Here is an 18,350-nt window from a genome sequence, read left to right as displayed (position 1 = left end):
TTTGCCTGCAAATTTCATGATTTCCTTGTTTTTAATTGCTGAGTAGTATTCCATTGTGTAAAAGTACCATAATTTTTGTATCCATTCCTCAACTGAGAGACATCTGGGTTGTTTCCAGGTTCTGGCTATTATGAATAAAGCTGCTACAAACATGGTTGAGCAAATGTTCTTGTTGTGTACTTGAGCCTCTTTTGGATATATGCCTAGGAGGGGTATAGCTGGATCTTGAGGAAGCACTATTCCTAATTGTCTGAGAAAGTGCCAGATTGATTTCCAAAGTGGTTGTACAAGTTTACATTCCCACTAGCAATGGAAGAGGGTTCCCCTTTCTCCACAACCTCTCCAGCATGTGTTGGCACTTGAGTTTTTAATCTTTGCCATTCTGGTGGGTGTCAGGTGAAATCTCTGGGTCATTTTGATTTGTATCTCTCTGATGGCTAAGGATGTTGAGCATTTCTTTAAGTGTTTCTCTGCCATTCTTTATTCCTCTACAGAGAATTCTCTGTTTAGCTCTGTACCCCATTATTTAATTGGATTGCATGATTTATTGCTTTTTAACTTCTTTAGTTCTTTATATATTCTGTATATCGGCCTTCTGTCAGATATAGGGTTGGTGAAGATCCTTTCCCAGTCAGTAGGCTGTCATTTATTTTCATTTTTCTAATGCTGTTTCTGCATGTTTGATTTTTAAAGGAATGCTGCAATCTGTAAAGCTTCCTTGATCATCTACATTATGGTAGTACATGCCACTTAAACATCTTTCACTGAACACGATTTACAAACGCCTAAACCTTCAAGGTCTATAAAGTTGGTAGTTTGCTTTGCCAGAAAGCATATTTCTATTTGATTCACGTACCTCTTTCAGATGACCGATGACTGCTGTCTTGTGATAGATACCTTCCAAGCCAACCCATCTAAAAGTTTGCCTTTCCCTGCATCCCACTACTCTCCACCATTGTGGATGGCTTCATTTATCTTCCAAGCATCCCACCATCCAGCACTCTGTTTGTATATTTGTTAATTGGCATATTGTCTGCCTTCGCCTGACAGTCAGCCATGCAGGAGTCTTATTCTTTCATGCCTTTTCCTCAAAGCCCTACTCAGTTTCTCATAGTTGTTAAATAAATGTTAGCTGAGCAAATATGAGTAAACATGAACACAGAGGTAAAATTAGCTAAACAAGAGTCAATAAGCAAAGCCTAGGGTGAATGCTGCTATTGTAGGGGTTAAATTTGGAGATATTTGAAGTAAACTTCTACAACACTGAAGCAGAAGTCTTTGGCTCTGGCAGCAAATTAGAAGTATCTGGAGAGCTCTTAAGTAAAACACTGCTAATATTCCAGCCCTACCGCCAGAGAACCTAAAATAATTGGTCTGAAATTGGGTCCAGACATTAATTTTTAAAAGCTCCCTGGGTGACCTTCACATGCAGCAAGTGATGAAAACCACTGGTATAGAAAAATTTCCTCCATCCCTTGCCTTTTCCTAAGCCATCTCTTCAGTGTCCCCCTGGACCGAAACATACAGATACTCTCATTGCTTCAAAAACCAACTCTCCCAAGCAATGAGAAAGGTAGACGTATGACAGATCCTAGCACTTATATCAGCGGCACATATGTGAGTAGTTAAATATGTGAACATGGATGTACATATGTGTGTTTTATACATACGCAAATAATATGCATCCAAAGAGTGGTTTTGAGTTTGTTCATGAAGAACTCACAATTCCTTAACAATGATTCATTTAAGAGCCATGAGTTTCATTAGATTTTTGTCTTTTTTAACATAATGGAATAAGTAGACTTCCTTCCAACGGCACCTTCTCAGTGAGCTATAACTCAAAGATCACGTGCTAGAAGAGGCATGAGGGGTAGCTGTAGACTATGCTGCGAACAAGAATGTTGCCTCAACAAACACCCAGTCCAAAGGACAAATAGCTAAGACAATTCCCAATCTGTGATTGGGCTAATAAATAAAAATTAGGCTCAGTGTGCTAAAAATAAGATGAAAAAAGAGTAATCAATAAGAAAATCTCTTGAATTTGAAAAGTCTATTGAAAACCTGGAAGGTTTAATATGGTTTCCTTGGGGTATGGACATGGAAGAGTCCTAGTGTTTTACTGATCATTTCATACTTATCCAGAGGACCCAGCTCCACTTAAGTATAGCAATGAGAGGGAGGAAAATGGATGTAATCGAATACTACCATGCTATTACCATAAATGTGCCAATATGTTTGAGACATTTTTAAAATTGACTAAGCAGACAATATTTTATTGCAATTTTGGGTTATATAGTTTAAAATCAACCCAGAACTTTTGGATATTTCAAACAGAGATCAGATATTGAAAATAATATAATCACCTGATTATGTCAAGAGTAATTTAAGGTACTCAAGTGATTGTAGTTGTAGATTATTAATTTACAACAGCATATGAAAACAGTATTTACTTTACTCACAATAGATTTTTCTCATATCAAAATTTTCTTTTGGAAATAGAAATCAAAGAGAAAGAGAAAAAAGCTGTCACTATAGAAGATTATCATACAATTAAGGCAAATTATGTAAATATACATAAATAAAATTATCAAAAGTTGTTGCTAAAAGGAAAGCACAACAAATATGATAGTATGAAATGATGAAACTAAGGCAGAAAAGTAAGATGTTCATCTTAACTGGCAATAATATTTACTAGTTCAAATAGATCTAGCTTCCCCTATCCTTCAAAGATATTTTAAAATGCTGTTATATTTTAAAACAATGTATTTCACTAAAATATTGTAGCGAATTCTTTTAACACAATGATTAAAATATGTCCATAGTGAAATTTCTGGTAAGGTTCTATGACAGCCCTTATATCCTACTCATCCTTATTCTACTTGGCCATCAGGATCTAGCTGGCACATGTACAGTTTGCATAAGAAAGGGTTAATAAAAACTGTTTATAACTACTTAGTAACTCGATAAAGCAGGCAAACTTACAAAGCTATTTGCATGTGCTTTCGAACCAACCACCTGAGTAGTTTCAAATATTTTATGACAGGAGCTGAAAGAGTTAAAGATGGAGGCAATGCCAAATGCATTCTGAATATCCTTGAAATACACAGTCTCAGGATGGGACTTTAGGACAAATAACCAAACACACAGAATGCTTTTATGTTTTAGTACCATGTATTAGAAATCAGATTTTAAATGATCTAAATCCTGAGCCCTATAACTCTGTCTCTATTATTCTTTCAAACCAGAGTAGGGAAAAAACTCTTCAAAGAGCTGGCTTTTTTGAACTTTGAACTAGGATAAAATTTCTTATCATTGTAAATAAATAATGCATAAAAGACCTAGGTTTCATGCTCCAATTCCAACAAATTGGTTTGTATAAAATCATCACTTTTGGGTGATTATGTGTAACATGTATGTCACAAAATGATCTATATCTAGCAAAGTCCTTGTTAAGATTCAAAAAATTTAAAACTCTAAAACACCTGCAGCCATGATCTGATGATGGCTATTTCTTAAATATTTTGAAAGTCAACTTGGAACATATTGAGTGCTTCCATTATTACGTAATCCTCAATGCATTATTAAAGAGTGAATCTAATAACAGTATAAATTATTTCTCATCTACCAACTTCCATAAAGCTGAGTTGCACCCAACTAATTCACATTCATTTTAATGAATCCGTGTGAACTTTAAAAGCATAATATTTAAAAAATATTTCCCATCTAAATCCTTTAGAGAAGGAGTCTCAAAAACAGAACAATTTAAAACGTAATTGAATAAAATAGTGTTTAAATGAAAATGTCACTTGCTTTTCTAATTTTATTTCCTTATTGACTTTGGATGTAAATAATGTTAATTTGAAGCAGTGAATGCCTAGAGAAGACAAATGCTTCCTGGGAGTCGCTGACACTACTCATATAGCAATGCAGATTTCTACCTCAACTCTGATAGAATGAGAGGATGAAAGAAAGTGAACTCCAAGTTGTAAAGAAGTGCCAATCCTGCTGGAAACCAGCATGCATGAAGCACTTTCTTATCGTACATCAGACACTTCTGAATACATGAAGCTACTGAGGCTATTGGCTTCCTAACTGGGTCTCTTGATGACGGAGGGCCAGTTGCTAGCTGCTTTGGTATTTGAAAGGATAATGTAGGCCATACTGGACCAAACTGCAGTCCTCTATCTTATTTATAGAGAAATGTTAACATAAACATGAATACAAATGTACTATAAAACAAGAATCATTTGTTTGTGGTTAATATAACTACTCCCCATTCTGTTGCTTTGGTTCTACGCGCTACGTGAGCAAACACTGAGTGAAATAGTGGGTATTCGACCTTGGATATGACAAAGTAACCTTGGATACTGACAGAATATCTGCTTGCGAAATACAAGCACATGCAAATAGGCCAATTCATTCTTACTGTAAATTAAAACACCACAAGACCCATTTCCCAGTGAGGATGCACACTCCAACAGACCAGAACAGCAGGAGAAAGGACAAGCCACCTTTGCTTAGAATAATCCTTTTGAAGAGCCTTGCATCTGTGTAATACCAGATACCCAAAAGAAACAGTCCTGTTGCCTACACGCTGGTTGTGTGCACTGTAAAGCTAGACCTGCAGATAGATCGCCTCATGGAGGCCAGGCTCTGTTCTCTTCCGCTGGATGTTTCACCTCATGGAGGCCAGGCTCAGTTCTCTTCCGCTGGATGTTTTTAAAGTCTGTGAGCTGCCTATAGAATGAGGAACTAGCAGAACATCATTTGAATGTGTCCAGCTGTCTTTTGGTTTCTGTTTGTTTCTTTGTTTGTTTTGTTTCCAAAATATTTGCTCCTACTTTTATTGAGAACAGTTTTCTATCGCAAACACTGTATAAAAATCGCAAACAGTACTTGCATTGGAAAATGCATTCAAGAAAGAGACACAAATATCAAATCTATCTACATAAAAGCAGGGTTGGAATTCTAGTCTCTCTGAGGTATTTTTTCTCCCTTTACAATGCCCAAAGTGCCCATTTGTCAATACCGATATCATTTTCTAAATGCCAGAAATAAAATGCAAATTCTAGTGAAAGCTCAAATCCCAACCAATCACAATTAATTAGTTGAATTTCTGTGAAGTAGCATGACCTAAATGAATTGGGAATTATGACATCCCAAGGCAGAACTAAATGATGGAAAGGCTCTCTCCAAACCCGGCAAAAACTGTCACTTCACTTACAAGATCCTATTTACAATGTAGAGACTCCGGAAGCCATTGTCCAGACCAATCACTGCAGACGTTCTGAAAACTGTGACAATCTCACAGTGATGTTAAGACCATCTGAATAGCTAGAAATGTAAGTCACTTCTGGCTACACGAGGGTTAGCTTATTAATTAACTGGTTTCTGCCTGGAAGCTTCCTTCATCCCCTTTCAATTGTTACATTAAAAAAAAAATCTTTGCCTAAATTAAAAACAAACTTGAATTTAAATTAGGACTCTTCCCCAAAACTTTCTTAGCCATTTTGGTAACAAATTTCCATGCTAGCCTTGCCCATACAAATAAGGTATGGTGTAGTATGAACAGGGGGAAAGCATGGTTTAGAGATAAATAAAATTGTTATAAAAGATACTAGCATCTGCGGAAATGATTGCTTTTTTTCTCTACAGGATGTGTTCTTTCCATCCGGTCTGATCACTTTCTTTTCCTTCTGTCTTTCTGTGCTTCATCAGAACAAGCTAGTCTCCAAAAGAAAAAAAACATTGCAATTGCACTCTTAAGCATCAACTGCACTGCCAGTTCAGAGGTAGATTCAGAAATGATGGAACACTTTTCTTCAGGCTATGAACACTTTTCTTCACCTATGAAACAAGGTGTCACATAAGACATAGTATAAGGTGTTGGTCCCTAAACAGGAAAAACACACAGGCGTGAAACAAAAGAGGAGAAGCAGGAATGGTTGTCATCCTTGAGAGTTTATGTGGGACTTGCTAGATTGGGATTGATCAAGGCAATGTCAAAATGAGGAAGACTGAAATCAACCTCAACAGAACAAGATAAAACTTTTGCCACTCTAAGGAATAAGCAACCTTCCACAGAATGATGTTTGTGCCCTGCAGGGGTGAAAGAGTCAGGATATTTTTAGGAGACAAGACTGGGGTTGGTAAAGGCTTTACAAGGGTTTTCAGAAAACGGATGATTGGATAGACACTTGGGTAATTTGAGAATGTAAATTTTACTTGGGTTGAGCATCCTTATCAGAAGGCACAGATGTTTTCAGGAGAGGGGAGATTCCATAGTCTGGGGGTGTGGAGAGGTGCATATTGCCCACCAAGGCTTATTATGCCCACAATTCTGGACCCTGGAAAAAGCCTGGTCTCCAAGTGAGTATATTCTTGACAGGTAATACAATGAAACCAACATTTGCATTTCTGTGTCTAGAATCAACATGTGGAAAAGGGCAAGTATAACCCTCAACTGTAATCTACTTCAGTGTCCAGAGAATAATGCTGCTTTTCTAAAGAGGCAGAAGAAAGGCTGTGAAACATGAGTGGGCCATTTGATTTCTCCTGGAATCTCTCTTGTTCTTTCACAACAGTGAACATAGCAACTCTGATATGAAAAGAATATGAAACAGGTATTAGAAAGTCTGTGAAAATGATCACCCATTACAATCATAATTCCAAAGAAACAACACAATCAGGGAAGCAACAATGTCCACCTTTTGAGAAAGAGGAAGCTGGCTAGCAGGTTCAGTCTCTGGCTGTACCATCTGGGAAAATCAACCTCCAGATTTGAAGACAGCCATGGTACCTGGGGATACTGTGGAATCTCAGTCAAGAAGAGAAAATTATCGTAACAATAGCACTAGGCTTTGGGAAGAAAGTCAGACCCTCTCTCCTGTAGAACTATTCTTTAATTAGAAAAATAATATTTCTGGTGTGACACATACCTACAGATTGGGTGTAAGGGATTACATGATCAGGAACAAGGAAAGAAAACCTGGACATGAAAAAGCTACATCATACTAAATCATCATGTGGAGATACACAACAAATAACTGAATACTGGGTATCACTGAGAACTCAGAATCGAGCACAGAAAGCATTGACATGACAAAGAAATCACTTTAACAAGCTTTCAACCACCCTTGCCTCACTGATGTCTCTGTCCAGCACAGTCCTTTGGCAATATTGGGAAATTCCTGTATGTAACTAATAGAGAAAAAGATTATTTAAAACCCTGGGCTGGCTGAATCAACACAATGTGCAGTCACCACACAGCACAGCAGCAACACTAGAACAGCACCAAAAGTGGGCCTAAGAGACATTAGCAAACATCTTCATCAGGTAGAAACCTAATTAGTACATACAGCTATTCAAGTCGTTTGGAGGAATTGTCTAATATGAAACAGATTTTTAGGTAATAGCAAAAAAAAAAAATGGCTGTTAGCTAAAAAATAAAATGGATACTTAAGTCAAAGACATTTGAGACAGAAGCATGTAGTCAGAAATACGAGAGAAGGCCCAGAGTTTGATGGCTCCTGTGCTATGCTTCATGTCAACACCCAAGAAAATAGGTGGTAACAGGAAACTCTGAGTGATTGTGTTGGCAGAAAGACTGAGCAACTCAGTTTTGATAGAATAATGGGCCCAGAACAGCCAAGGCAGCACTAGAGGAGATGGTATGCATGAGCTCATCATCATGGGCTTCCTTTATCAAGCTTCCTGAGCTAATGTCACTCATGGAACCTTAGACTTCCCACAGTAACATCTAGCAGTGATCACTGAACAAGCTACCATTTCTCAAGGAAACTCCTCAGTCTCTCAGGAGAAAGTCCACTGCATGAAGTCTTTCAATACACCCTTATTAAAGCTGACACTTGCTGTGATACATATTTACATTTCTTGCCTATGCTTCTGCTGCTAGAATGACCTGAACTTATAGGATGAATGATTTATTTGGTATAGTATCCCACATAACATTTCTTTGGCATTCTCCCACTAAGCAAGACAATATGCCAATCAATCTGCCAGTCAATACTGATGGAGACAGAAATGAATGTTATTATTTACAGCTACTGGGCCAACTGCAATGGAGACTCTTCCTGCTATAAGCATCCTATAGTGATCTTTATGTTGGACAACAAATCAAAGGAGACTCTATGACACTGAGTACTTAATAAAGGACACATACATCATGCCAAATCCTATAAGTCTAACATCTTGCTAAATAATATGAAGAGAGAAGTTTATGCAGCCAAACCTGACTTACTTAGCATCACCTTCAAAGCCTCAGTCTTATATTCTGTAACTACTGTTAGGCTACATCCATAACTGCCAAAGAGTTGCTACTTGTAGGACCACTGTTCCTGGTGACAAGAGTTAGAAAACATGGATGAGCCCTCTTCTTGCATCCCTTTGGAAGACTATTCTAAGAAACTTTCAATGGCTCTTAATCAAGAGGTTTAGAGTTGCAGACCCACCACTCATCATGGTAGACAGCTGATAAATACCCTTATGCTATTTTGCCTCTCTGATCAGATTAGGACACTGCCTCCTGTCCTACACTTCCTGGGATAAGTGTACAATAATTAAAATATAAATGAGCTTTATTGAAAGTTTTGGTTTTAGCCAATGGAATCTAAGACATATTGAGACGTGTGCTATGTACAAGCCTTCATTCCTTTAGCATAGTGTCTTAGTCAGTGCTGTAATGAAACATCATGACCATAAGAAGCAAGTTGGGAAGAAAAGAGTTTATTCACTTACACTTACAAATTGCTGTTTATCACCAAAGGAAGTCAGGACAGGAACTCAAACACGAAGGAACCTGGAAGCAGGAGCTGATGCAGAGGCCATGGAAGGTGTTGCTTACTGGGTTGCTAGACCTGTCTTTCTCTGCCTGCTTTCTAATAGAACCCAGAACCAACAGCCCAGGGATTGCACCACCCACAATAGGCTTGGCCCTCCCTCATTGATCACTACTTCTAGCTGGGTCTCATGGAGGCATTTCCTCAACTGAGGCTCCTTCCTCTCTGATGACTCTAGCTTGAGTCAAGCCAACACACATAGCCAGTACACATAGCTTTCAAGCATCTATCGCGTTTTTTTTTTTTTGCTACTAGTTAAATTTGATAATTTTAAGCTCTTTTATTTCTCATATCTTTGTCACAGAATTAACATGATGCTTACAAGTGAGTCTGAGGTTTTAAAAATATATCCTTTGTTCTGACATTCCATTTAGTCCTATATTCTAAAGAAATTAGACAAAGCATACAGTACTTTGTCTAACAGATCTACTGGAGCAGGGAAACTGGATACAATCTATTATCAGTAGGTAATGATAAACTAAATTATAACAATGCCCAATGCAATATGCCACTCCATCAAATAAAAAATGAGATTTTTTTTTTAAATAGAGACACGGTCCAAACATATGTCTTGTAAATCTTTCTGTTGCTTTCTAAATCATGTTCTATAAAAGTAGCTTTGGTTTGGCCAATTTTTCTTTTAGGTACCACTTACACACTTGTGTGTATAAGGAGAGTTGTTATTTGTGTTTATATAGACAGAGAAATCCCTTAAGCCTTGGAAGCTATAATTAGCTTGATAATGCTGTTATAGATAAGGCTTGTCTTTATGTTTTCAACTGTAAAAATGTGAAGGGGAAATTTATATAATTATTTATTACCAGGAAAAACATGTACATGGTTACTAACACGTTGCCCTAAGTTCACCCATATTACATAATAAGAACAAATAGTTGTTCAATAGTTTCCCACTGCTGTGCGGACTCTTCCTAAGGAGACAAAAGCAAAGTCTCTGCTTTCCCCAAATAGGACACCATGAACAGAATCTGCAAAAACTCTCCACCTAGATGTATCTTGATGATTCAATGAGTCAGAACTAGGGTTCCTTATGGAAAGCTACTCATCTGAAGAAGAAAATGTTTCTTTCTCCAGCAACATTAGTTACCCAGATCTACCTGGGACAGGAAGTTCATGAATTCTTTCCCCTTAACAACCTATAACTGCCCTTAAATATTTGGAGGAGGAGTGGAAATTTGTGTGATCTTTCCTTTTCCATGAATGAAGGTTAATGGGTCCAATTATGTATAGAACTCAGGGAATAATTGTACTTACTAAGAATCCAGGAAGGCCACAGCACATCACAGCTGAAGGTGCCACTCCACAGCATCCTGTTTAGAAAGTGATATAGCTACCTGTCTTTCTCTTTTTACTTTTCCATTTTTGTTCACCACCCTCATCTGCCTCTTTGTTTAGTGCTAACTCACTCTGAATGAAAAAGGACCATTAATCTGATTTCCTAAGGTCTCTTGTCTTATACCATTGTAAAGATTTTGGAGATATAACTGTTGATGTTTTGGGATTAAAGGTAAAACAAAGTGGATAATTCTACAAAAATGATAGGGAAGTGTGAGATTCCTAAAGAGACCAGGAGCTGGGAACAGAAGAGAAATGTGGGAGGAAAAGGAAAAGGAACAAAACCAAACAACTAACAAACAGAAAAAGAGGCAGATAAAACAGTTACACAAAAGAAAATAAGATAATTTTAACAAGGAAAGGGGGTGTTAGAAAGCAAAACCAGGATTAAACAGTGCGGTGATTTGAATGAGAATCCTCCTAAAGGGTCATATAATTTTGAATAATTGGTCCCCAGTTAACAGAATAATTATTCACTTAATTGACTGTAGCAATGGGTTTAATAGAATTATGATATGTCATGTACCAATCAAGTAAAGTCTCTTAAAAACTGAGTTTAGTTCATTGTTCTGTCACAGAAAGTTAGTCTGGAGGTCAGACATAACAATTCTTTCAATACTGGAGAATCAGGGTCATGTCAGAAATAAATTTGTACATGAAGATGGGTTGGATGCTCAAGTGGGAGGTGTTCAGCTACGTCTATGAACTAAGCTCTTTCCCCAACTCATTTCCTACTTCAGCTTTTCTGCCTATTCTCTTTCTCTTCCTTTCCTTCTATGAACTAAGCTCTTTCCCCAACTTATTTCCCACTTCATCTTTTCTGCCTATTCTCTTTCTCTTCCTTTCCCTCTATGACCTAAGCTCATCCCCTAACTTATTTCCCACTTCAGCTTTTCTGCCTATTCTCTTTCTCTTCCTTTCCTTTTAATTATCTCCTCGCTTTATTATTTCTGTAGAGAGGAGGCAGGGAGGTATATTCTTTAGTTTTGTACACACCTGGAAAACCATTTGACTCCAAGGTACAGTTCCATTCCAGTGGCCACACAGATACCCCTGGTTAAACTGAAACACAAAGCAGAACAAAAAGTGAATCATGTCTTTGAGAAATGCACTGGTAGGGATGGACTGGGGTTAAAAATGAGAATGTAAGAGCTGTAAGAGAGGACTAGGGAAAGATTGATCAGAATATTATACGTGTTGGTAGTTGTCAAAAAAATAATCATTTAATATCAGGAGGGAGAATATTTACTTCCAAAGAAAACAAAATTATCAACAATGGTTTCTCATCTATAAAACACAATAAAGCAGAAACAAAAACAAAACAACACTGTACTCACTTCCATGGATAAAATGTAACCTTGCAGAGTTAAGTTTAATTCATTCTTTCCTTTTATCATGGAAGATGAGAGAAGAAACTGTAATGAAAAATCATGGTGTGATCTCTTAAATGTGATAAGACATACATGTCATGGCACTGCAGAAGACATCTCATCAATGAGATGAGACTAGAAGAGGAAAGTAAAATAAAACTTTATAAAGTATATAGAAGAAATCTTTTTAAGACAGTCTGCCTGTCACTCATGACTGGGGGAAAGGGTCATGTGTAATCTAACATGTAACCACCAAATGAGTTAATAATTATTGTAATAAACAAATGATTAAATACTGATACTGTGTATCATGACCCCTTTGGAGGTTGAATGAGCCTTTTTTAGGGGTTTTATACCAGATAGATATATTACAATTCATAAAAGTATCAAAATTACAGTGATGAAGTAGCAACAACAAAAATAATTTTATGTTTGAGGATCACCACAAGAGTATTAAATGCTCACAGAATTAGGAAGGTTGAAAATTACTGACTTAAGTTCTTATGTTGAGTCCTTTTCTCAGACAAGAAACAGATATCAGAGGTTCCAGTTTTCAATGAAGTGCTGTCTGAATTGAGTGTTGTTTCTCCACCATGGTGTCTCCTACTGACTGTTCCTTTGTTTGAGTTAGCATCATAATTTCTATAGAAGGGGAGAATAACTTTGTTATACTTAATAAGCCTTCTCATTACTGAAAAACAAGAATTGGGGGTGGTGAGTTTATTTGCCTACAGAGTTCATGGTAGCAGAAGTCTAAATTTGAGATTATGGTGTAAAATAGGTATTTTAGGGAAGAAAAATGTCACTTGCTAAGATTGTGAGAAAGCAAGAGGTTCACTGAGACAACACAGCTCCTGCATTACTTTCTGATACACACTCCTCTGAAAATGTTAACCTAAACCCAAGATCTCAAGACTAGGAATGCTTCCTTTCTTTCTTATGTATAGAGTATCAAAACACATAAGCTAGGAATGAGTGATAGTATTGTAGTTTTTAATTGTATGGAACTTTAGTATTTGATACACTCTGTGTAGAGATACAATGTTTACCACTGACTTCAGTGTTTGCAGAACCTGAAATAAGTGGCCATCATATTTTATTTCAGCTTAATTAACATGTGACATGCTTATGTGTGTATACACATGCTCTTACATGAAGTCTGCTTTGTGTAGTGGGTAGAATGGAAATGGTGTAATGTGAACTTACTAAACATCACTATGCCTCCAAATTAAGTAAGTTTGCCATCCTCAAAATTATAAAGAATAATCAAGGGAAACTATGAAAGGGTAAAATAATTTCTTTGAAAAATTAACCCTAAAACATGAGTGAAAGATAGATGAAAAGGGAAGGAATATGAATGAAATCTAGCAAACCACCAAAGTGGGATTCACTATTCCAAAATGCAATCAGGAAGTAACATGTAGGATAAACATACTAAACTCTGTACACCTACAAAGTTAAGCAAGAAGGAGGACCCTGGGTAAGATGATCAATCCTCATTCAGAAAGGCAAATGGGGTAGACATCAGAAGAGGAGAAAACAGGGAACAGGACAGGAGCGTACCACAGAGGAACTCTGAAAGACTGTACCCTGCAGGGTATCAAAGCAAATGCTGACAATCATAGCCAAACTTTGAACAGAGTGCAGGGAATCTTATGAAAGAAGGGGGAGATAAAAATACCTGGAGGGGACAGGAGTTCCACAAAGAGAGCAATAGAACCAAAAAAAATCTCAGCACAGGGGGCCTTTCTGAGACTGATACTCCAATCAAGGACCATGAATGGAGATAACCTAGAACCCCTGCACAGATGTAGCCCATGGCAGCTCAGTGTTCAAGTTGTTTCCCTAGTTATAGGGACATGGCCTTTCTCTGACATGAACTCAGTGGCTGGCTCTTTGATCACCTCCCCCTGATGGAGGAGCAGCCTTACCAGGCCACAGAGAAAGACAATGCTGACAGTCCTTATGAGACTTGATAGGCTAGGGTTAGATGAGCGGGGAGGAGGACCTCCCCTATCAGTGGCTTGGGGGAGGAGCATGGGAGGAAGAGAGGGAGGAATGTTGGGATTGGGAGGGGATGAGGGAGGTAGCTACAGCTGGGATATAAAATGAATAAGTTGTAATTAATAAAAAATTAATTAATAAAAAAGAAATAACATGTGGTTCAAACAGCTATCTGTAAGCATGGAGAATAAATGGCATATACCAAAGACATACTGATGAACAAATTGTTTGGATGGTATCTGACTAAGAGTGTGAATTCATGGAAGGACTCTGCAAGAGAACGATAAAAACATACTTTTTCAGAGGCTAGGAAAATAAAGAATAGGTTTCTGCTGTTGTCGTTAACCTAAGGATGACAGCAAAGACAATGTGTTGATTTTTGTACATGTTGATTTTTCAATGGCTGTTGCCATCTATTTTATGATATCCAGTAGGCAAAGAGCTATAGATGTGGGCCTGAGGGGAGAGGCTTGAGTGAGAGATATTGGAGACATAAATTTTAGTCATAAAATTGAAAGTCATAAATAGGAGCCATAAAATTTGAACTTAAAACTGTGAGGTCAAAAAAAAAAAAAAAAGGAATGCCAGAATGAGTAGAAAGGAAAAATAGTCTGCAAGCTAAGTTTGAATTGTGCTATGCCCTAAATGGGTTAAGTGGTGGGGAAAAAAATCTCTAAAAGAGAAATAGATAGGCATCACAAAGGAGAAAAAACAAGCAGGAGGGACTGATATCCTAAGATTCAGGGATGATGGGATCTCAGGTGGAGGAGCTTTAAATAGCAGCAGATAAAACAGATAAAGAAAAGAGATGTGCTTACAATTAAGTGAATGAATAGTTCCAGCAGAAAGATCAGGAAAAATGTAAGTGAACTGGGGGGCTGGTAAAGATGGCACAGAGAGCAAAAGATCTGCTGCCAAGACTGATGCCATGAGTGTTGTCCACAGGTGCCACATGGTGGACGGATAGAAGTTACCCTGGCATTTTTTTCTCTGACTGTCAAATGCATGCCATAGCACACTCAAGAACAAATACACAATATGAATAAGTAAATGTAGTAAATAATTGATAAAGATGTGTCAGTGTTGAATAGAAATGTGTATTTCTGATGCAGCTTCACATAGAGCTCGTACTTGATCTGAATGAACTGGGCAGTATTTGATAACCATAAGGCACATGCAAAACGCTTAGATTTGGATAAATACAAGGTGTTTTTTTGGTTTTTTTTTTTTTTGCTTTCATTTTTGATATAGACACTTTGTTCTCTATTTTGATTAAAAAGTCATAGCACTATGAAACTGTTAAGAGTCTGGAATAATAGGAGGCAGCACTAGCAAAATAGGCTCCTATGGCAGGCCCTGCACTATCAGCCTGGAGACAGAGAAGACGTTCTTTGGAAGAAAGACAGGGAAAACTGGGAAATCTGAAGTGAGAACCTTGGAAGTATAACAGGGTAATCCCATGAAAAGCTTGGGCCCAGAGGAAAGGTCACATGAGTTTGAACCCCAGTCACATTATCTGGAAGAATGTCCTACATACTTTTAGTCCATTTGCTCTTTTGGACAAATGGTATCAAATACCATTTAATTAAGTAATACATATCAGTTGATAAACATATGATACACTAGGTTATTTAATCTGTGTCAGAAGCTATTATTTAGAGAGAGAAAGAGTATCACCAATTGAATGTAAAGAGTTCAGCCTCTTTGTGGGGGTTTTATCAACGGTAATGGACATGCACCTAATGACCAAAAGTGTCACGCGGTATTTAAGCTTATGTAGAACAATGTTGGGAAGTCAAAAATATCATTTCCTACCTCCCAGATATTTTGTAGTTTCCATTCTACTCTCCTTTCATATCATATCTGATTTTAGATGCCTTCATTGGTTCCTCATCAAATCCACCTTTCAATGTCGGTTAACGTTTATTGACTTTCTTCAGGGCAGGCACTACTCTAGATTACAGAGGTACAACATTGAACAAAACAGATAAAATTTATTCCCTCATTGAATGTCCTTAGAGTAATCATCATAAAGAACAAGCTGAATTAGTAAAATGACGTAGATAGCATGTTAAATGATGGTAGTCCTAACCACATGATGAAGCCCGGAAGTAGGAGGGGCGAGACTACCGCGCTAAGCAAGAGGAGAGAGGGCCCTCCTGTGTACAGAGTCCCGGTGGGATCATCCAGGCACAGATGACAAATAATGCGAGCAGCCTGAGGCAGAGTGCTCCTGATGTGGTATAGAAAAAAAATAAAATAAAGCTGTATGAATGGGAGAGGATAAAAATATGGAAGACGTATTGTAGAACAGTATAAGAGCATGAGCAGGGAAGTCTGACTCGCTGCATACAGCAAGGAAACAGTTTCCTGGAGTAGTTTTGGTTCAGGCATGAGAAACTGATGGCTCCGACTAGAGTGGATGCAGAGGAGGTGGTTTGGGGAACAGATCCTGCATTCATTTAGAAGTGTGATCAAAGTGATACTTTGGTGCCAGCTCTCCTACAACTCTAAGCCTCTCTTTTCCCTCTAACCATGGATGCCAATGACTAATGAGAAGTTAGTGATAATGATATCAAGTTCCCTAGTTTATATTTCTTTTATCTCTTGGAACCCAACACATGAGCGATGAATCCCAGACAAGCTTCAGAATTTAGGACATGATGTCTTAGCCCTCCTTTCTCATGACCGAAAATGTGTTTAAATAGCTAGTGTTGCTGGTCTTAGTCTAAGGAACAGCGTCTAACATTTGTCCTTATGCAGCTGAGAGGATCTTTTAGAGTATGTGTGTGTGTGTGTGTGTGTGTGTGTGTGTGTGTGTGTGAGAGAGAGAGAGAGAGAGAGAGAGAGAGAGAGAGAACTGATGTATTAATTTCTGTACTAGTAAGCTAATTCCCAGGACACTGATATAAAGTAGCAGCATATACACTACAGGAGTGTGATTGATTGCTTACATGCTTTCTCACTTTTGCACATCTTGCCTTTTGTGGATTGTCAGTCCCCCAAAGTGATAACCAGTTTTCTCTCATCTTCTCTATTAAGAAAAAGAAATAAAAATTAAAAAAAAAATGCCAGAGTGCTAACTCCCCCCCTCTAGGCTGCCACTAGGGAGATGGACTAGATGTTTATAACAAATAATATTATTCTGAAATAAGACCGCTGCATGATTTTAGCTTAATCTTTACAAATGTTTGGATTTTCTTCTTAATTTGTCTTACTTTCTCCTGTTGAGGAAAGATAAACATCATAGGTTAAAACCCAAAGATCTGCTGTTTGTAACAACCGGTATTACAGTGAAATGCTCACACACTCATCATGGAGTGGAAGGAAATCAAGCTATGATTTAGCCCAGTCACAGACATGTGCTTTCGTTTGATGTCTTTAAGCAAGCCAATGTAAATATTTCACTGTTAGAAATTACCCTGTCAATATCTGGGGAAAGAAATATGGTGTATCTGAGTAAACACAGGACAGAGTTTTTAAGATCAAAGTTCAGTCCATTCCACGGTTAAATGAATGATTATTTGTTTCATATGTGAATTCTAGAAAACAACTTATATTAAATCACTTGTTATCCTAAATTTTAATTTGTTGCATAAGGATATCATCAGGCTGTCTCTTTAAATAAATAATAATACTGAATATTTGGCTTTCAAGAAAAATGAATGGAACTTGTCTACTGGAACTTTTTAAGTAAATCTGACTATACAGTGGTTTAGAACTACTATGATTTTTCCTATTTTTGACACTTTAGAAATAAGACATACAATATTTTTCTTCCTCTTCTATTAGTTCCTAGTGACATAAAATTTGTATCTCCTTGAAGCATATAAAATATATGAATTTTACAATACCCTCAAAAGTAGGAAGCCGCTGAAGCAGCATATGCTATGAAAAATTTACTTGTGAAACCATAATTTGACAGTTTTATTATTATTGGGATTTTTTAAAAGGAAGTCAATGAATGTATTTACTTAAAAACAAAATTGTTATAACAATCTATCTCTCAGCCATAGCAATCTGACCTCGAAGCAACATATTCAGATAACTGTAGCTTTTAGTGATTAATGCAAAATGTAAAAATAGTATCTACCCTTGAAGACAAGGTAGGGGAGTGTGGATAGTACCGGAAGACAGAACAAATTACAAGCATTCATGAATGGCTCTGAGAGCGCACCAATGGGCTAGGCATTGCAACAGGATGTATGTGTTCCCTAGGATCCCTGAAGAGCCCAGCCTCTGTATTTTCTGGTTGCATCTTTTTTTTTTTTTTTCCTTTCTGCTTCTTGAATGCATTTCTCAGTGAAACAGGATTATTCTAAATCCCTTTGCTAAAATTCATCATTCGAGAGACTGACTGAAATCTACTGTCTGTGCTTGGAAGCATGAGGTTAGAGAGGTGAGATGCGACCCCTTCGGTAAATGTTCACGTCATACTGTGAGGGAGTTCTGGCACTGCTAGTTAAGTGGTGTGCTCCTCACTAATGAGTATATGCAAATACTCCAGTGACTTCCTCCTGTCTCTCACAGGAGTCAATAACAGGCGCTTGACAGCACTGAAGGCAGAGCTAAGTTGTTAAGAGTACATAATTCTCTTGCAGAGGACCTGAATTTGGTGCCCAGAACCCAAGACTGATGTCCAGGACCCATATCAGGCCATTCCGAACTGTCTGTAGCTCTAGCTCCAAGAAATGCCATGCCTTCTTCGGGAATCAAAAAGCACTTGTAACAGTGTGAACAGAAAACACACACACACACAAACACC

Source organism: Psammomys obesus, unplaced genomic scaffold, assembly GCF_907164565.1.
Source record: "Psammomys obesus unplaced genomic scaffold, mPsaObe1.curated_primary_1811, whole genome shotgun sequence".
Classification (NCBI taxonomy): Eukaryota; Metazoa; Chordata; class Mammalia; order Rodentia; family Muridae; genus Psammomys; species Psammomys obesus.
Note: the sequence above shows the minus strand (reverse complement) of the source record.